Source organism: Adiantum capillus-veneris, chromosome 22 (genome assembly GCF_014529385.1).
Source record: "Adiantum capillus-veneris isolate H3 chromosome 22, ASM1452938v2, whole genome shotgun sequence".
Taxonomy (NCBI): Eukaryota; Viridiplantae; Streptophyta; class Polypodiopsida; order Polypodiales; family Pteridaceae; genus Adiantum; species Adiantum capillus-veneris.
This window is the reverse complement of record NC_140952.1, coordinates 47,466,737-47,487,886: the sequence shown is the minus strand read 5'-3', so window position 1 is coordinate 47,487,886 and position 21,150 is coordinate 47,466,737. Positions and strand designations below refer to the sequence as shown.

Genomic DNA, 21,150 nt, shown 5'->3' with positions numbered 1-21,150 from the left:
TGAGCCCCGTCCCCCATCCTCATTCCTCGGGACGCGTCCCTTGTGACTATGATGACCACTCAACTGAGTCACAGAGACATTGTCTATGGGACTGCCCCACGGCGCAACAGGTTTGGCTTCGGATTCTACGGCTGATGCCAGCCCTGTCCTCAGCTAGTCAGTACACTTGGGGTGCTGTTGCTTGGTCCACCCTCACAGGGCCAGCACTTCATTTTGAGCTGTCCTCGGCTAGTAGGATGATTGTGATTCAGGAGGGCCGACCCACACTCCAGCCTGTCACAGAGCTTATGCTTCAGGGGTGGAGCAGTGATAGAGAGCTTTGATGGGAGACGATTTGCAGCCTGACTCTGGTTTATATGGAGAGCAACAACAAATGACAATGCTTGATTCCCTTCCAAAGATTCGGAATCGTCCTTGGGAAGATCCCATGCCAAAAACACGAGAGCAGCATCTCGCTTTTGTGGAGTAGGGCTCTGTGCCCATGACATGCCAGAGTGGAAGAGAATGCATTTGGTAAGGCACCTACATTTGGCCAGCGGTCAAAGCTATCAATACCGTAGCAAGACAAAGCCTTTCCATTTACAAGCTAAAAATGAGTTGGTTAAGAGTAGTTCATGAGAACCAGGTTTTAGTTGTGTTGGAGAAACTGGTCCAAGGAAAATAACACAAGTTACACAGTACCTAGTAGAAGCAGGGTACACAACAAAATGGAAGATTGGTTGCACACAACCTCGAAGAGTGGCCGCAATGTCTGTAGCCAAAAGGGTTGCTGAACAATTTGATTGCAAGCTTGGTGAAGAGGTTTGTTACGGGATTAGGTTTGAGGATTATAGGGGCCTTGAGACACAATGCTTTGGAGAGAAGAGCTTGTGGATAGCCAGCTCTCTGCATATTCTGTTATCGTGCTTAATGAAGGACATGAAAGAACAATACAAACTGATGTCCTCTTTGGGCTGTTGAAGGACCCAATAATGCTGTGAAAAGATTTGCGTTTTATAGTCATCTCAGCCACACGTGATGCTGAGAAGTTTTTTTGGATATTTTATTCTTCTAAGAACTTTTTCTGTCGAGATTCTGTATGGAAAGCAACCAAAGAGTGACTATCTATATGCTGCACTTATTACTGTTATGCAGATACATTTAACGGAGCTAGAAGTTGATCTCTCTCTTTTTAAGAGGAGAGGAAGAAATTGATATAGCGTGCAAGATCGTGTATAAGAGAATCAAGGGGTTGGGTTCCAATGTTCCAAAGATGCAGACAAGAACTTTTGACCCAGCACCACCAGGAACTAGGAAAGTGGTGGTTGCAAAGGCATCTTTAACCATTAATCGAATCTACTATGTAGCAGAACCAAGTTTTGCTAGGCAAAATGTCTATAATCCAAGCTTGGGTTAGTTTCACTTATCATCAGGCCCATTTCTCAAGCTTCTGGAAAGCAAAGCGTGGGGCGAGCTATCAGATGGGACCAGGCAAGTGCTATCGCTTTGTACACGGAGAGCACATGTAGGAATGAAATGTTACCAACAACTGTGCCTGAAATTCAGAGAATAAATTTGGATTTGGAAATACAACTATGTAGTTAAAGGCTCAGGGCATTAATGATTTATTGGCCTTTGGTTTTACGGATCCACCGCCGCCACAGGCTCTAATATCAGCCATGGAACAGCTCTATAGTTTAGGAGCCTTGGATGAGGAAGGGCTTTCGAAAAAGTTGGGAATGAAGATGGCTAAGTTTCCTTTGGAAACACCCTTATCAAAAATCCTACTTGCCAACATGGACCTTGGTTGCAGTGGTTAAAAAATCATCATTGCCTTGCCATGTTATCTGCACAGAACATTTTTTACAGGCCTCGGGAGAAACAGCCAAAGGCTGACCAAGAAAGAGGAAAACAAATCCAGCCAGAGGGGGACCATTTGACTCTGGTAGGCAGGCGACAGCTCACACAGATCGGGACACGACAGCAGTTCGAACTGAGTAGCGGTAGTACATCGGCGGATTGGACAACGACAACAGGTCCCAGTTTCTCTCAGGGATAGGTGTTAGGGAGTGAGGGCTGTTTTGTGGTTGTGCGTGACCATTGTGAGGTTGTTTTCTCATGTCAGGTTATGTCGAGCCATATTTAGCCTTGGGTTTTGGCTTGGTTCCATGGCCATGCAGGCTCCTCATGCCCTAGGTGTTTTTGTCCCAGTGCACTATGTTGCTCACCTGCCTATTCCCCTAGTTTTCCCTATTTTTACCCATTTCTATAGTTGTGAGGGTTGGGAGTCTGGGTCGGGCAGCATCCTTGATGGTGTATATAGGTGAGCAGGGGGGTTTACTCTCTGGTAGTACAAACCAGCCCCAGAAGGGAGTGCCCTTGAGGGCGTGCCGAGGAGGCCATCGGGTGGCAGTGAGAGCAGCCATGCAAGCGTTTTTGGCATCAGCCTCTCCTGCGTTTTTGGGCAGCCTGGGAGGTGTTGCAGATCTCCATCGTGGGCAGCCCATTCCACGCCTTGTGGTGGTCAACAATTGCTTGTATCCCTAGCGTTTTTCCTCAGGGCAGCTTGAGGAGGGCTTGCAAAGGAGGGAGCCAGATCCCCTAGAGGGCAACCATGCTTTGATTGTTGCCTTGAGGCCCGTCTCTCTCCCTCCATTCATATTTGCTTTCCAGCCAAGAGGAGTGCAGATTGCTTTGTTCCCAGAACTTCTTGGGGTGCTGGCCAGTGTGATGGTCGAGTTTGTGGTCTCATGCGCGGGAGCAATTGGTAGTGTCAGTAGCAGTCGCAGTTGTGTGTACCTCGCGTCTATCCAAAGGGCATGTTAGATCTATGCCGGACCACCCTTGCTTACTTGTATGAGCAACTTGTTATCAGCATGGAGAGCCTTTCCCCTCTCTCTCTCTCTCTCTCTCTCTCTCTCTCTCTCTCTCTCTCTCTCTCTCTCTCTCTCTCTCCGATAGACGGATGACATACACACCATGTACATTTGATTTGTCTCATAGGCCGATTTCGGCCTGACATAGACGTTAAAAATCTTTCTTTCTTTCTTTCTTTCTCTCTCTCTCTCTCAGATGTCCTGTCTCTTTCTACCTCAGTGATCTCTCTCCATAGGTGTGCCTTGCTCATGTGTGTGGCATTGCAGGTGTTCTAGATTGGAGTCGAGGTGTCCACTGGATCGCGAGCCAGTTCTCGTCTTCATTGCATCTTCCGCTGCCACCTTTGACGTGGTATCAGAGGCCTCGGTGACACGACCACCTTGGATGCTCGGATTTGGCTGATCCGGTGCCGTTTTGGACTTGCTTGGTGGGCGTTGCTATAGAACATCTATAGAACATAATAGGACGTGCGCAGATTGACATCAAGCATCTAGCACTGAAGTAAACAAATACAAAGTGCATTAGCGAATTTTTAAAAAAGAATTGCATATATGATGATTGATTACCTCTATAGCTGTCTGTAAAATGGTCCAATTTCACGGCTTTCCCTACAACTGTTTGAGTAGTGAGACCAAGGCAGTGCTGCTCTTTGCCGTACGTGTTCTGATAGATTTTGGAGCGCAGTTGGTTACTTGCTTAGTTGGTTGTGATTGCTATCACCTTGGCATTTTTTGTGGAACACAAGTGGATGAGTAGAACCAATTGACAGAAACAACAATAGCCCAGCTAGGGAGTACTAAAGGGGGTAATTGAATCAAGCAAAGGGTTGTAGCTTTGGTAGTTGTTTGTAGATTGCCATTCAGCCTGGTCATATCGGCCATTTAGTCTTTAGACTAGGACCCATCTTTGAGGTAGTCATTTTACTCTAAATCAAGCGTAGTCAATTTTTCCTTATTTCTCGTGGAGAGAGAGAGAGAGAGAGAGAGAGAGAGAGAGAGAGAGAGAGAGAGAGAGAGAGAGAGGAAGAAGAAGAGAAGAGAATTTTAACGTTGTAGGAAAGAGAGAGAGAGAGAGAGAAGAAGAAGAAGAAGAAGAAGAAGAAGAAGAAGAAGAGTATTTTAACGTTGTAGGAAACTATCCCAAGAGACCTCAAAGATCTATCCGACGAGGAGAGTTGAACGAGAGAGAGAGAGAGAGAGAGAGAGAGAGAGAGAGAGAGAGAGAGAGAGAGAGAGAGAGAGAGAGAGAGAGAGAGAGAGAGAGAGAGAGAGAGAGAGAGAAGGTACATAGATGCTCTCTGGGAGATCAAAAGCTGTAACATACAAAGTGTAAAATAGACAAAGAGAGAGAGAGAGAGAGAGAGAGGAGAAGAAGAAGAAGAAGAGAAGAGAAGAGAATTTTAACGTCGTTGGAAAGAGAGAGAGAGAGAGAGAGAGAGAGAGAGAGAGAGAGAGAGAGAGAGAGAGAGAGAGAGAGAGAGAGAAAAGAAGAAGAAGAAGAAGAAGAAGAGAAGAGAAGAGAATTTTACCTCGTAGGAAACTGTGAGAGAGAAGAAGCAGTAGAAGAAGAGAGTTTTAACGTCGTAGGAAACTATCCCAAGAGACTTATAGATCTAGCCGATGAGGAGTTGAACTCAAGACCTGTTATAAGAGAGAGAGAGAGAGAGAGAGAGAGAGAGAGAGAGAGAGAGAGAGAGAGAGAGAGAGAGAGAAATGAAATGGAATGAAATGTTATATTAACGTCTTCAAAAGGCCAGAGTGACCTATGAGACCAAACTGATACAAAAGTGGTGAGTCTGTAACAATGTCTGAAAAGTGTGAAAATGTGAAAATAAATGCGAAAAACTAAATACAAAGTATTAGATAAACTTCTTAGGAGCATTCTGGGTGTCTGGCTAGAATGCTTCTAATCCTTTGTTGTAGTCTCCTCCGGTGAAGTGTGCTTCTGCATCTCGATCGTGGTCGTCTCGATTTCCTAAGCTCAATCGCCCTGTCAATGAGGGTGCCTTTGGTATGACGGTGGGTACTCCTTTGTGCTCGCTGCTGGCCTCTCGCTTCTCCTTCCATTCCTGCTTCTCTCGATCCGAAGAAATCTGTGATCTGCCTCTGAGGCTGTAGTGCTCTTTGTCTTCTCATTAGATTATCCTTGTGCCGATGTAGTTCCAGTAGGTATAGGCCTAAGCACCTTTGATCTTGGTATTGCATGACTCTATCTAGAGGTCCAAAGCCTTCTTTAAACAGGCAATGGAAACGCCCACGTACCTCATAGTATACGGTGCAGTGGCATATGTAGTGTAATTCTGTCTCCGGCTCCATTCCGCATAACTTGCAAATTCTGCTCTCAGGTGGGATTCCCCTAAATCTGCCAAATTCAATTTCCAACTGGTGTGAGGATGTACGAATCTGACCAATAGCACATCTCAAACCATGAGACAGGTGGGTATCCATGTAGCTCGGGCGAATCACAAAGCCATCTTCAGATAGCTGTAGGAAGTTTTCTTTGTAGTCGGCCATCTTCGTGCCCAATTCTTGTGTAGGGTCTACCCATGTCCTCTTAGTGTCCAACTGTATAAGATCCTGGCGGATGATTTTATTAATCTCCGTTCGTGTGATTGCCAGTGATGGAGCCTCAAGAGAGTATTGGAAGGGGGGTAATCTTTCCATACGGAACCCGTGTCTGTGAAACCACGAGGACAGTTGCGCATACCAGCATGATGTATCTCCTTTCATTGCTAATTGTCGAGAGGATTCGAGGGCCAATCTAGTATATCGGCAATTATTTGTATCCCATAAACCATGTATAAAGGACACTGATCTGGTAAGAGCTTCAATTTCTATTGGAGGGGCAGCTAGTTCCGCTCGGCTAATCGCGTGTGGTACGGAGGCCTTGGCTCTAATCATTCGGGAAATCATAGATACCAAAGGTCTCTCCATTGACTTCCAATCATCCTGATCCACAGATGGTCCCCAAATCTGGACCCCATACAGCATAGCCGAAGCCACCACAGTATCAAAGAGCCAAAGTTTTGTTCGTGGTTCCTGAAACTGCACTTGTGAACACATCCTCTCCAACCCTCCCAAGGCCGCAGAGGCTCTGGACAATCTAGCATCCGCTGCTTTCTTAAGAGTAAACTTCGGTCCTGTAAATACCACACCAAGGTATGTGTATGCATCTGTGTACTCTACTGTATCCTGGCCATATGCAAATGTAGGTGCCGATCTCCTAACCCACTGTGGTGTGGTGTTAAACACCATAACTTTGGTTTTACCCAAATTTACCGACAGTCCGCTGTCCTCCGCGAATTTATGTAATGCATCTAACTGCCTCTACATTCCATCTGGTGATTCTACTATCAATACAATATCATTTGCATACAACAACAAAGGGATCCATGACCCTGCAAGTTGAGCACCTCTGTCACCCTCTCTATCAATGTAATCTGATACCTCATCTATATACATACCAAATAAAGTATGGGACAGTGGGCATCCCTGCTTTACTCCAACGGTGGAATGAACAATGTCGGAATCCCCTTCTGGAGTACGTACATAACCAGTTACTGACCCGTATAAGGCCATGATCCCCCAGATAATCTCTTTGGGGACCCCTAACTCTTGCATTCTGCGCAGCAATCTGGCCCTTGGTACTGTATCAAAAGCTTTCCGAAAATCCACAAAGCAACAATACATCCTTCTCCCGCTTGCTCTTCCTTCCTCAATAATGGCTCTGAGCGTAACAATGTGATCTAAAGTGGAATAACCCCTCCTGAATCCAGCTTGTCCTGTTGCCCTTATGCCCTCATTCTCTGCCCATCTACTCAATTTTTGTTCCAGAATGGATGCGTACGGTCGGGTCAATGTGTGACCCACCATAATGGTACGGTAGTTCCCGGGTATCATAGGATCCCCTGACTTGAAAATAGGTACGATAGTAGATAATTTCCAAGATTCAGGTAATCCTTCACACATGACCCGATTAAACAGACGAGCAAGGACTTCTGAAAGTAGATCCCTTGCATGGATCAGATGTTCTGCTACTAAACCCTCATGATCATATGCTCTTCTTGTCTTCATCTTATCAATGGCTTTTTCCACCATTTCGGCAGTAAAGAAAGTACTAGTAGCAGGGCGTGGCTCTAGCGGATCTGGTAATGGAGGCTGTCCAGATACCGTATATAATGATGTTACATATTGACCCCAAATCTCAGGAGAAGTAATTGTCGAAGGTGATGAGTGCTCGTGAAATAAACGCCAGGCCTCATGTGAGTCCTGACTCAAGAAGAGCTGATATAAATCCTTCTCCAGTTTGGCTAAAAATGCCCTTTTCTTGCGACGTACTATACGTCGAAGAGCAATCCGAGACTGCTTATATGTGATGATCCCAAGTGTAAGCTCTTTCTGGACCTGGGTTCTCGTCTCTCTGCATTCCTTGTCGTACCAACTGTTTTGAGGCATGTTCCCAGATCTTCTCTTCTGATCAGGCTGAGTATGTGGGTATGCCTCTTGTGCTGCTCCATGTAGTATCTCTGTTAGCTGAGAGGTAATCTCCTCTACAGTATATACTGGCTCGGCTACCCACATCCTATTATAGATCTGTTCCACATAGACTGAATCAGTCTCTGGCGTGAAAGTATATCTTGTGTGTGTCTTCTTCCTTTGGACTTGAGAGGCATTGTATTGGAAGGAGATTGATAAGGTCAAGAGAGCATGATCCACTGCAATCCCAACCGGTCTGGGTCCCACCTTAAAGTTCTCGATACTAGAAATAAAGCTTGGTGAAGTCATGACATAATCCACTGTACTGGCCCCATGCCTGTGCGGGAAACATGTGAATCCCCCAGATAAAGGGAAATTCTCTAGACCATTAAGTATGGCCAAACCATGTGTAGTTTCCATCTCCATGAGATGTCTCCCATATTCAGTGTGTTCTTTATCCTGTGAATTTCTAGTAAGCCCCTCCTGTGATAAATCCACTTCTCTGAGCATTTCCTCAGAAGTATCATAGAATACTGCTTGAGAGTTGGCCATTCTGGCATTAAAGTCTCCTAAGAGAACGATGTCTCCATCTCTAGAGAACTCCCATATGCCATTATTCAATATGGAGAAAGGGGATTGTCCTTTAGGTGAGGAGTAGACTGATGTACTTGGAGGGAAGTAGCATATAGCGATATATAGAAATCTACCTGTCTCGGCTCTCATTCTCACCCACATATACCTTGCTTGTTCATCTTTCCTGATAATCTGTAGTAGTGGTCTCAGCTCCTCTTTAAATAAGACTGCTACTCCCCCTGAACCCCGGCTACCTCGTAGAGATCTCTTGTCTGGTCGACCAGCTGTTTCCCATAAATACCCCTTCACATGTGGCATAAGTTGTCCCGGTATTTGGTGTGTCTCTGAGTAGAAAACTATGTCTCTGTCCCTAAAGCTGTCTTCAAAGGCACCTACATCTAGCCTATATGATCCATTACAATTCCACGCCGCTATCCGGAGCGTCGCCCCATAGGTCTCGCACCGTCATGATGAGCGCTTTTCCAGAACCTCTACTTTCCCTCCTCTATAAAAGGCGATTTTCCCCTTTTCTCTTGCTGCCCTGATCTCTGGCATCAACTCTTGCATGTGTGCCACTTGTGCCAATGTAAGGTCATCTCCCAGGAAAATACCGGTTTTCTTAAGAGTTGGCCTCTTCTTTAGAAATTCTTTCCTTATTTCTATATTAGGGAAGCGGAGAATAAGTGCCCTATCCTTTGCGTTTCCCTTCTCGTCGATTCCTTTCTTGCCCACTCTCCATGCACTTGTGTGAGTAGGCTCTGTGATGCCTATGCGTTGTAGCAGTTCCCTCACTTCTTCATCTACATTCTCTTTGTCTTTGACTCCTGTGACCCGCACATGCAGAGCCCGATTCTTCCTTTTCTGCTCTTCCTCAATGGTCATATTAATAATGGTGGAGGTAGGTGTCGTCTCAGGCATCTGGGCCTTCCCTTTCTTCGCATCCTCAATCCATTTCTCTGTTTCATCAACCTTTTCTTGTGTCTTAACAAGACGTTCCGCCCATGAAGATGCCGTTTTCGATTTCTGTTAATCTCCTTCCCGTAGAGCTTTCGTCTGATCCTTCATGTTCTCGAGCTCCTTCAGCACCGAAGGTTGGTCGTCTCCCTTCTCCTTAGTTGCAGATTTGCAAGCCGCAAGTTCTCCTTTTAGCTCCTCGATTATTGCATCTTTTTCCCCCATGTGCTTTTCCATATTTGTTTTCCATGCTTCAAAACTTGCTACTGCGTCATCGAGTTTCTTTTGCATAACGCATTCTGTTACATTTACTTCGGCCTTGATTAGGTTTCGTAATTCCGTTTTCACGGTCTGAATTTCCTCATTCTGTATCCCTCGGATCTCTCTCCTTAGTTCTCTCATCATGTCTCCATACATGGAGTTCCTGTAGCTCTCAGCGTTCGCGTGCATTTCCTTCCTGATGTCATCCCTCATATAGTTTAGCTCTGATTTGAGCATCACTTGGACCTTCTCCATCAGTAGCTCATCATGTATCCTGGAGGTTTTCCCGACTCGTAAGGATCCTGGTGATAGTACAGTATCTGTGTTTCTTCGTTTGAAAGTAGCCGTCGTTTTTTTTTGGGGTGGTGTAGCTATCTACACCCGGGCCTTCCCCTTCGGTAGGCGGATCCATCGAACCCGAGCCACAAATGGGGGGTAGGGCACTAGGGAAAGCTTAAAAACTTTTAAACTTTAAAAGTTTATTTCAAAGTTTAAAGGCCTTTAAACTTTAAGGCTTAAAATCTCTTTTAACTTAAAATTTCCTTAAGGCTTAAAATGAAATAGCGTAGGAGATATTGATTTCCTACGCGTAGAACAACTGGGGCGTGACTTCCTACACGTAGAACAACTGGGCGTGCGTAGGTTTGCCGGACGTGCTACGCGTAGAACATGCGGGACTCTCTCGCGTAGGCCTCAGCAGGAGTACGCAGGGCAGTGCGTGTAGGTCTCAGGGCAGCGCTGAGAGAGGCCCTGTCGTGCTTTGCTCTGCAGCCTCCGCCTCGTCGCGAATGCCCTCAGTCCCATCCGCGAGAGAGAGAGAGAGAGAGAGAGAGAGAGAGAGAGAGAGAGAGAGAGAGAGAGAGAGAGAGAGAGAGAGAGAGAGAGAGAGAGAGAGAGAGAGAGTTACGTTTGTCTTGGCTGTCGATCACAAAACTTGGTACAAAGCATATCTGAGGAGGAAAATGCTGGGATAAAGGGTTGTCCTCGTGCTAAAGAATGGTTATGTAGAGGAGAACGTTGGGCTGCAATATATAAAATACATTACCAAACAAGGACATACGTAGATTGACATCAACCACCTAGGAATAAAGTAAACATGCACAAAGTGCATGGAGTACTGCAATACATAAGTTGAATTGGTCAACTATGAGAAAAGAAGTGAGTATTTTTTTGATATATACACATGATGATTGAAATTGAGCATGTACTAGTAAGAAAGCATTGACAAACTCAAAAAATACAAAAAGCATCAACAGACTATAAAAATTAAACTGCACTACCAACCTGATAATCATGTTTGAGTGTCGTCCAATTGTCCAAGCCGGAGGACAATGTTTGTGTCAAGATACATAAAACCAATGTGAATAGTTAAACATTTCATCTTGCAATGAGGCGTCACAGAGTGAAAATGCTGATTATACAGTGCATGTCATGCAAAAGTGCCATATAAAAGTATGGTGGAGAGTTGGCACTGTGGTCTCTCCAGAAATTATAAGAAACGGAAGCCATGCCCTGCCTTGTAGGCTTTATGTGTTGGACCAAGCAAATGCATAAGCATGGGAAATTGGATGCAGATAACAGACCTTGTAGTGTTGTCGAGCTGGAGTCGTCAATAGGTGAGCAGTGCACCCATGATTGAGCATGTTGCGGGTAGGAGTGGGGCCAAAGGTTGTTATTACTATTAAACCACCGGTAAAGCTTGCTCAAGTTCATGTGATTGGTGCCTTTTCTGAAGAGCTATCATGTCAATCCCTCCTACTCCAGTCTTTGCATTTATCGGCATCATCAATGTTAGCATATCCTTTGTGTCTATTTGTGCGATCATCATGCTCTCTGTGAATCCTTCAATCACCATCCCTATGGCTACAATCCCTTCTATATTCATCTTCTCTGGCATGGCCTGTTCGTCTTTCCTACCTTGTCTCACGTCGATCTTCATCATGGTATCGATCATGTCTAATGCAATTTGCATGATCATCTCTCCTATGAATTCTGCCATCGTGTCAATTGTCATGTTCACTTTTGCTAACATGTCTACCATCACCACTGCTTCCATGATGTTGTATACTATGATCTCCATCATCGTATCGATCATGTCTATTACAATCTCTATCATGATCTCTTTTGCAACTTTTGCTCGACTATCGCATTCACTTCTGCTATCATGTCTTTCATCACTACTGCTTCCGTGTTCTTCATGCTCAAGCTCCATTTACAAATCTTTGATTATTCATTTGTCATCGGCGACACTAAAAAGCACTAAATGTGATTACTTACTTTCTCCTCGTCTAGAGTCTTGCTTTTAGGGCGAAGAACAACATGAATGCTGGTGAGTGTAGGGGGTTGGGCCATCCAATGCAAGGCAGTAAATGTTGGGGACCGCCTCGAGGGCAACAAAACTTTGGTGGGGGAAGCTTGATGATTAGATTACCGCCGAGAGTTAGCTCCACAAATGGAATATTTGTGGCGTTTGGGCCCAGCCTGAAGCAGGGTCTCTAACCCTCTCTTTTTGGTTTTTCCGTTAGCCCAAATTGTCGCCATGCTATAGAAAGGAACCAAAACTCTACTACATCCCATACACGAGTCTCCAAATGTGTTAAAGCCAATCCTGTATGAAGACCTGTAGAGACATCAAGATTGGCTAGATCGGTGATGAGATTATTGATGAAAATTTGCTTTCACCCGATCTTTACACTGTTAAACCTTACGACACAGAGGAACTTCACGAATAAACCTGTGATTGGAATTTAACACTTCAAACAAAAACACGGCTTGGCAGCTAGAGTGCTTCCAAGCAGACAACGACACCTTGTCGGCCCCAAAGACTGGTGCCCCTTTCGACGTTTTTTTATTCTTATTGCAAATAGACAATTTGAACGCTTTCATCTAAGTCTCACCATGCTGTCCAAACCTGTCCATGGCTGTAATTGCGGGTTTTTGACCCAATTTTGCCAACATAACGGCGCAAAACCCCTGTAGATCAAAAGTACACGTCAAGGACACTTTCCCTTACATTTTGGAAGCTTTCGGGTGAGCTGCAGGTCGATTTCAGCACGATGTAATTCTCTGTTTTGTCATTGTTGGGTGCCCAAAACCTTGTACACACATCCCAAGGCTTTCCCGAGGCTCTCCTCGTGATTTCTTGCAGTTTAGGTGCAAAACCCTAAACCTGGAGAAAAACAGAGCAGACTGTAATTTTCTATTTTGGATCGTTTTGAGCGGAGCGAACACGCCTACGTGTGTCTCAAGCGTTCCCACACGCAATGGGGCAGTTCCTGTTTCAATCGGACGAGTTGTCACGCGAGAAAACTCTCAGTTTTTGCATCCTTCGTGATGGAATTGTACGTATTTGGGGGGGATTAGCAATTAGCTAATCCGGTTCCTGTACAGAAGGCTCTTGCCTTTGCAAACGCGCATAAAACCCCTAGAATTGTACATGGTCATCTGAGAAGCCCAACTATTGGGGCACTATCATATGTGCAAAGGGAAGAGAGAGATGCACGAGAGCAAATCATCGCGCTACATGAGGCAAGGGAGAAGGCAAGGTTTCCATGACAGTTGTGATCACTTGCACCCACTACACACACACACACACACACACACACACTATAGTCACAATGAGTTGAAAATCAGCCCCTTTCTCAAATTTGGACGTCCCCTCCTGCTGATGAATCTGGCAAACTGCTTTGGGGCCGCCATGTGTCCCCTATGCATCTTTTGAGTTAATTTCCTAGTACCCACCAACGTGGGGCCTAAATGACTTTGAATTGAGCCTAGCCACCCTTTTACTGCTCAAATTTCAGTGCCGATCGGCCCGACCATCTCGTGGCGACCTGCCCTTTTTTGCTGCGGGTGAAACGTCAGCCATCGGCTGTTTCACACTGGCCACACAATGTCCGACCATTTGTGACTTCAAAAAGAGGGTCCCAAAAATTAAATAAAAAATCAAGGGAAAGAAACAAACAACTAAGGTTAGTGGTTTCCACAGCCTCGTGACACATAGAGAAGTCATTAAGCTTAAACCATGCTGCCATTTGTGCATACCAACATGATTTATCTCCCTGTGTTGTCAAGTGTCGTGAGCTCTCCAAAGCCAGCCGAGCATTACGATCTCGTGGGAGCTCCCATAAGATGTGTATAAATGTCACCGATCTCGTAAGAGCCTCCACCACTAGAGGAGGGGCATCCACCTCTAGTTTGATGATCGCATGAGGAATCAAGAGGCCTTAACCTTGATCATCCTTGAGATCATTGAGATAAGTGACCTCTCCATGTCTCTCCACCCATCTGTACATCCAGGCTGACGACCATGATGATCTACCGATGGTCCCCACATCTAACATAGTTGAGGCAACCAAAGTATCAAAAAGCCATAGCTTGGTGTGTCACGTGACACATCCAACCCTATGTGTCCGTGGACAAGCTACAGCATAACAGGGTTCAGTCAGTCCAGTCAGTCTAGATTAGAAGTGATCTGGCACTTTTGTGAGTCTATTCGTAGACCGTGCATGCCCAGTCACTTAGTGTAGATGTATATCCTTTGGTTGCACACAGCATGATCATCAGTATTCCCATCAGAATCCATTAGAATCAGTCAGGGGAATTTTCCAGTGAATTTAGCCTATTTTCCCTATTTTTGACATTTTTCACTTATTAATTTAAGTGACTTCCCAACAAAAGTAGGTAGGGCAAATTTGCTAAGTTTGTATATAAGCAAACCCAAGTTAGCACTCAATGGCAGAAGAGGCAACAGGAGCTCCCCGCTCAAGAGGCACCTTCTCAGCAAGAACCATCAAGATCACCATAGCCTTGGCGTTTTCCCTCTCATTGCCCTAGCGTTTTCTGTTTCTAGCAGATTTCCACCGCAAGCCGGCCTCAAGGCCCTAGCCTTGGCGTTTTCAGTTTTCCCTCATCGCCAGCACTCCCACATGTCCAGCGTTTTTCACTACCGCTACAGTAGCTGCCAGCGTTTTTCACTTTCAGCCTTTAGCGGAGAAATTGCAGCAGCGTTTTCAGCATTCAATACAGCAGCAGATTCAGCCCTAGAGACTTGCAGAGTATCGTCATTTTCAGCCCTCAAAAACGCAGCCAAAACAGCATTTTCAGCAATCCTGAATCAGTCCCAGATTTTCAGCCATAGCCTTTTTATGGACAACAGATAGAAGACCGCAGATTTCAGCCCTTAAGTCGTTGTCGTCATCCCTGTGGTCGTCACCGACATAGTCCCAAGTTGCATCAGTTCCATGCATCGTCATTGTACCACTTTGTGCAATCAATAGTAGAACACTCTCGCCGACGAGAGTGGGGCCTGCGGAGGAGGGTTTTCCAACGTCTCTGGTGTCGTATCTCTCTTCTCTCTCTATCTCTCAGACTCATACACTTGCACGCACAGTGTCCATTCACTTTGTTGTGATCATAGCACTCTCTCATTAAGAACGGAAGGCTCTCCCTTCCATAAGAACAAAAGGAACCTTGAGCACAGTTCGGAGTACTCATCTTGAGCAAAGCGCAAACAATCATTCCGCTGCACCTAACATCGATATCAGAGCTTTGGCAGTGTTCTGTATCACTCAAGGAAAGAACCACAAGAATCACTTTTTTTTTTTTTTTTGCTTGTTGAGGTCGCACGAACCCAAGTTCGCTTGGGCGTGTCGATTCCTAATCGTGTTTTTGAAGAGTGACAGGAATCCCAAGAAAGAAGGGCTTGTCCAACCTCCCCTTGTGCCTAATTGTGTTTTTGAAGAGTGACAGGAATCCCAAGAAAGAAGGGCTTGTCCAGCCTCCCCTCGTGCTTCTTTTCACTCATTGAGAGCGGGCCGTGCACTTAGCGGCCAGCCAATCGACGTGAGGTGGAAAAAAGCAACCTTGGTGTGAGCGCAAGGCCGCCAAGGGGTGCGCCCGCGGAAAAGAGTAGAACTCGGGTGAAGAGAAGATCCTTCTCTAACACAGATTGCAAGCGAAAGAAGAACCTCAAGAACCTCAAGAACCGAAGAACCCAAGTTCCTCGTGAACTTAAGAACCAAGACCCCCAAGAACCAAAGTTCCTCGTGACCCAAGAACCTCAAGAACCCAAGTTCCTCGTGAACTTAAGAACCCAAGACCCCAAGAACCACAAGAACCCACGACTTCAGTGGATGGTCATCACTGGAAGCGGAATGGATACTTCGCTTGGAGGTGGTGAGCATGAGAGAGGCAAAGAAGAATTTTCCCCACCAGGAGGTTTTTCCGACCCTCCCTCTTCCCCATCTACGTCAAGGATTGCACTAACTCCTATGGAGGAGTTGAAGCAGTTGGTTCAGGAAAGATAGTTAGAATGCGAAGAAAGAAAAGCAGAAAGAGAAGCAGAAAGAAAGGCCTACGAAGAACGAAGGGCAGCCATAGATCGTGAATACGAAGAAGGAATGGCAGCCATAGAGCGTCAGTATGACTTGGAAGAAAAAGAAAGTCAAGCAAAATTTGATCGCGAGAACAAAGAAAGACTAGCAAGATTTGATCGTGAGAACAAAGCAAGAATGCAAGAGTTCTTGTGACTCTTTTCTTAAGTGAAGACACAGATGCAAGAGATTCAGGAGAAGGAGACTCTCTCAGTCTCTTCTTCTCCAAAGCATGATACACAGGATTTGCATGATTATGAGAAGCATGATGATTTGAATGACAATGATAAGCATAATGATTTGCATGATGATTTGGATGCCAATGATTTGCATAATGATTTGGGTGACACTGACAAGCATGATGATTTGCATGATCAAGATGTGATTTCTCACAAGCATGATGAGTTGCATGAAGATGATGTGATTGTTCACAAGGATGATGTGTTAGTGGATGCTTTTTCTAGCGAAGCTAACCTCGTTCGATCAATCATGAAGAATCGATCTTGGCTCTCGAGTCGAGGTCCAAAGAACCCCCACAGGACGATTCGATCATTCAGGAAGAACCGATCTTGGCTCTCGAGCCTAGGTCCAAAGAACCATCACAGGAAGTATTATGTGTTCGCATGATTGATACACACGCATTGTTCGAATGTTCCATTCGTGATCGTTTCCTGTATTTTAGTCAGCATCGTTATGTGATCCCTTTTCCTAGGCATGACATATTGTATGTTGAGCACGTTTCTCTCATGGATGAGCACGAATGTATGCAGATTTTTCATGAAAAGCTGAAAAGTACGTATGTAAGGAAGTCACATTCCTTGTCTCTTCCTTGGCATGACACAGTACCCGAAAGAGCACATGAAAGTATGAGCACCAAGCATGGGCATTTCCATTGTGAATTGCCACAGTTGATTGCTTTAGATCATAAGAAAAAGATTCTATCTCATTGTTTGCGTGTGTGTGGTGAATGGTTTGGCACTCCGTCTATTTGTTCATCTACATTGCATGCACAGTCTTTGAAGAAGACAAGATTCTTTCCACTCACTTTACATGGAATAGGTATGTTCATGTTTTTGTGTTGGGAGTGGTTTTAGGAATTTTCAGCTATGGAGATTCTTGAAGAAGAAAGAAGCAAGACTCTCGACGAAGTTGAAGCATTGAAGGAGCCACAAAGAACTTTGTGTCGTTTTCGGCGCGGCCCAAAGAAGCAAGCGTTGCAGACCTTTATGAAGTTCAAGTACCGCACGACCCACACATCAGAGTGAGCCGGCAAAGAGTCCCTTCCAGGATTCCGGATGATATTGGCGATCTCCCTCGACGCCATACAGTTCGGTACCAGTACCTCACTTTGAAAAGGAGGGGATGTTACATGACACATCCAACCCTATGTGTCCGTGGACAAGCTACAACATAACATGGTTCAGTCAGTCCAGTCAGTCTAGATTAGAAGTGATATGGCACTTTTGTGAGTCTATTCGTAGACTGTGCATGCCTAGTCACTTAGTGTAGATGCATATCCTCTGGTTGCACACAACATGATTATCAGTATTCCCATCAGAATCAATCGGGGGAATTTTCCAGTGAATTTAGCCTATTTTCCCTATTTTTGACTTTTTTCACTTATTAATTTAAGTGACTTCCCAACAAAAGTAGGTAGGGCAATTTTGCTAAGTTTGTATATAAGCAAACCCAAGTTAGCACTCAATGGTAGAAGAGGCAGCAGGAGCTCCCCGCTCAAGGGGCACCTTCTCAGCAAGAACCATCAAGATCACCATAGCCTTGGTGTTTTCCCTCTCATTGCCCTAGCGTTTTCTGTTTCCAGCAGATTTCCACCGCAAGCCGGCCTCAAGGCCCTAGCCTTGGCGTTTTCAGTTTTCCCTCATCGCCAACACTCCCACACGTCCAGTGTTTTTCACTTACGCTACAGTAGCTGCCAGCGTTTTTCATTTTCAGCCTTTAGCGGAGAAATTGCAGCAGCGTTTTCAGCATTCAATACATTAGCAGATTCAGCCCTAGAGACTTGCAGATTATCGTCATTTTCAGCCCTCAAAAACACAGCCAAAACAGCGTTTTCAGCAATCCCGAATCAGTCCCAGATTTTCAGCCATAGCGTTTTTATGGACAGCAGATAGAAGACCGCAGATTTCAGCCCTTAAGTCGTTGTCGTCATTCCCGTCGTCGTCACCGACATAGTCCCAAGTTGCATCAGTTCCATGCATCGTCATTGTACCACTTTGTGCAATCAATAGTAGACCACTCTCGCCGACGAGAGTGGGGCCTTCGGAGGAGGATTTTACAACGTCTCTGGTGTCGTATCTCTCTTCTCTCTCTATCTCTCAGACTCATACACTTGCACGTACAGTGTCCATTCACTTTGTTGTGATCATAGCACTCTCTCATTAAGAATGGAAGGCTCTCCCTTCCATAAGAACAAAAGGAACCTTGAGCACAGTTCGGAGTACTCATCTTGAGCAAAGCGCAAACAATCATTCCGCTGCACCTTACATGGTGCGAGGCTCCTAAAATTGAACCTTTGTGAGAATATCCTCTCCAACGCTCCCAAAGTTGCATGTGCTCTAGTCAATCTAGTCTTTGCCGCTCTCTCTATGGAGAAAATTGGGCCACTAAAAACTACCCCAAGGTAAGTGTACATGTTTGTATACTCCACTTGCTCTTGTCCATAAGTAAAAGTGGGTGCTGATCGCCTGACCCACTCCGCTGTAGTATTGAATACCATGACCTTGGTCTTCCCAAGGTTAACAGACATACCAGTATCTTGCGAATAGGTGTGTAAAGCATCAAGATGGCGCTGCATCCTCCTAGGTGAATATGAAATGAGTATAATATTTTTCTTATGACCCACAGGTTTTGTCTTGCTTCTCTCCGTCGTGGTTGGAGAGCGTTTAGTCACCTTTGACTTGGTGTATGGCATCTGTGGATGAGATATTAAGTCTCTATTTTGTACATTGCTGAAACAGCTTCATTGATGCATTTTACACATTGTTTTTGTTTCCAACTGTTTATGGCTGAGATGTTTTGAGTTTCTACTCAATTTTTAGGGGAAAGTCTATTGAATTTTTCCCACATTCTCACCATGTTTTATCCGTATCTGCAGTTTTACTTTTTAGTCAGTTTTCAAGGGAAACTCTACCAAATTTTTCCCACATTTTCACCATGTTTTATGCATATCTGTAGTTTTACTCTTTGATGGTTTAATGGTCGAGTTTGACTCCCACTTTGATAGGATTTGTAAGCTTGGATACAATTTAGTGTTCTTGTACCCATTCTCACAGGAGTGAGGTTGCATATGCTCATGGCTATAGATTACAGGCAGTCACATGCTTTAGAGGTGATTTACATCTTTTTGCAGGTAGTTTTCTTGTTGGATGTGTTTTGAGATTGACTGATCACTAGTTGCGTATGTGGTTATGTGCTTTATGCTTGGTTGAGTTTTTTATCCCAGATTGTGTACCTACATATAAAAGATTGTGGAGTTGTTTTATGCATATGTGGACATCAATTCTCATGCATTGATTGTGTTTTTATTATTGTGTAGTGATCAAGTTGATCCCTCACTTGGAAATTCACTTAGGGTATCAAAAATGTGTGACAATTCAGCGTTGACAAGGATCATTCGTGAGCGACAACGGTCTCGTAGTTACTGATATATGCGACGTTGGCATTGTGGTCACACATGTCACATTAGATGCCATTGTTTCAGATACATGAGGCAACAACAACGATCTGTGTGGTGAAGATGAGGTTTTGACACATTCTAGAGTGGTGGATTCATATGCCAGTGACGATGATGTCACATTCTCAAGAAGTGTGCATTGCGGCTAGGAAAACGTTGGGCCTCTGACTGTGAGAGTTCGCAAGAAAATTAAGCAACTCCTAGAAGATTTGAAGCTAAAAACACACTCAAAAAGAAAAAAACTCCATCCATGAAAGATCTACTTTGAAAAAGATCCAAGATCAACTCAAAACTCGTGTGTGTGATGATTTAGTGTAGCCTTGCTCCGAATTACACAATTGCAATGCCTTTTTGTCCTAATAAAAATACTAAAAAAAGGCTTCAATTCTTCATTGTATCCATTTCAGGAAGCTATAGAATTTTATAAGACAATCCCAAGTAAGTATTTGAAGTGGGGAAACTTTAATTGGTGGCCTCACAGCCTCGAATACAGAGTTCCAATAGCACGGGAGTGCACTAGCATACCATAGGTGTAGGATTTGTATCCCTTCCAAGAGGAGGTCAAAGTGATGATATTGATGTTCTAAAATGTTCCTTCAGCTCTCATAGTCATGGCACCATGAGTGATGTGGCATTTTGAGCCATTTTTTTTTCAATTTTGGGTCATTTTTTACCATTTTTGGTATGTAAAAAGCCCAAATGAGCTGGGAAAAATCCCATTGGGATTAAATTTCATATCGAACCTGATTTTACCGCTTGGAAAGAACTCTAGATGATCTCTTATGATCGTGCATGAAACCTTCTATTTTTGACCGAGATCTCCCGCATTGAACATTCTAGGCAAAACAAGCATGCCACTTCGAAACACATGACATTTGTACATTTCTAAAGCAAAGTAGGTATGTTTTAATGTGATAAAACATGCAAAAAATACCACGTCCTAGGCCTTGCCTGCCCAACAAGGTATGTACACAACTGCAACGGTGGCATCTGTTTTCGAATATATCACACTATGTATAGCATAGCATTTGGTCCCACATAACAAAAGCATTGAGAGTGAGGGTGACATTCTAGTTTTACATTATGCACGTGCCATGGCATGAGATACACCCCCTTTGAACCTGGACATCCTTTGACACGTGCTACACATATCATTTGTAGGTTCAGTCTTCATTTAAGTCAACGTACATATTAATTTCATCATCACTTCCAACGAAGTCCAGTGCATCATCATCTCTTTCTTCATCTTCATCGATAACATGTTCATCAAAGCCTTCATTTTGAATTTCTTGTGAAACAAAGGGATCATTATCACCTCTTCTTTTGAGCAGTTTGATTTGTTTCCATGTAATGGGAATCTTCATTTCTGTCCCATCCAACTCATGCAAGGTATAAGTTGCATATTACGATGTCCATGTTTAACCACATAAGGATCAAACCATCTCTTTGAAATATTTCTTATCATTGAATGTTGGTTATCAAGATTATTGTCATACACCAACACCCAGTCACCTTCCTTAATAGCTCTAGGTATGAGCATGTGTCTTTTATCAAATCTGTCCTTATTCTTCAACCTTACATCTTTCAATCGTGCTATTGAAATCTCAATAGCTTGAGGACTTCTTTCTAATTTTTGTATGCGCAAAGCAAGAAGTCCTTCCCTACTCATTCCATCTTCCCAAGGCAATCGATTCCATGTGGGAATTACATCCTCAATTGGCATTATAGTTTTTTGATCATACATCAACTCAAAAGGCATATAACCAATAATTGAGCTATGAGTTGTACGATTAGCCCATAAAAGCATGGGGCAATAGCCTAGGCCACTCTCCCAATTTTCCTTTGCAAGGCTTAGCCAAAGATTTAATTATAGGAGGATGCCCATGTTCTGATTTACCATTCCCTTCAAGATTGTATGTAGTAACGAGAGCGAGTTTAATGCCCAACCCAGAGAAAAACTCCT

General features: G+C 44.3%; 1 pseudogene; it reads left to right on the top strand.

The window, feature by feature from the left end:
• Positions 1 to 322: 322 nt before the first annotated feature.
• Positions 323 to 2,038, top strand: LOC147429284 (putative pre-mRNA-splicing factor ATP-dependent RNA helicase DEAH5 pseudogene; annotated as a pseudogene).
• The last annotated feature ends 19,112 nt before the right edge of the window (positions 2,039 to 21,150 follow it).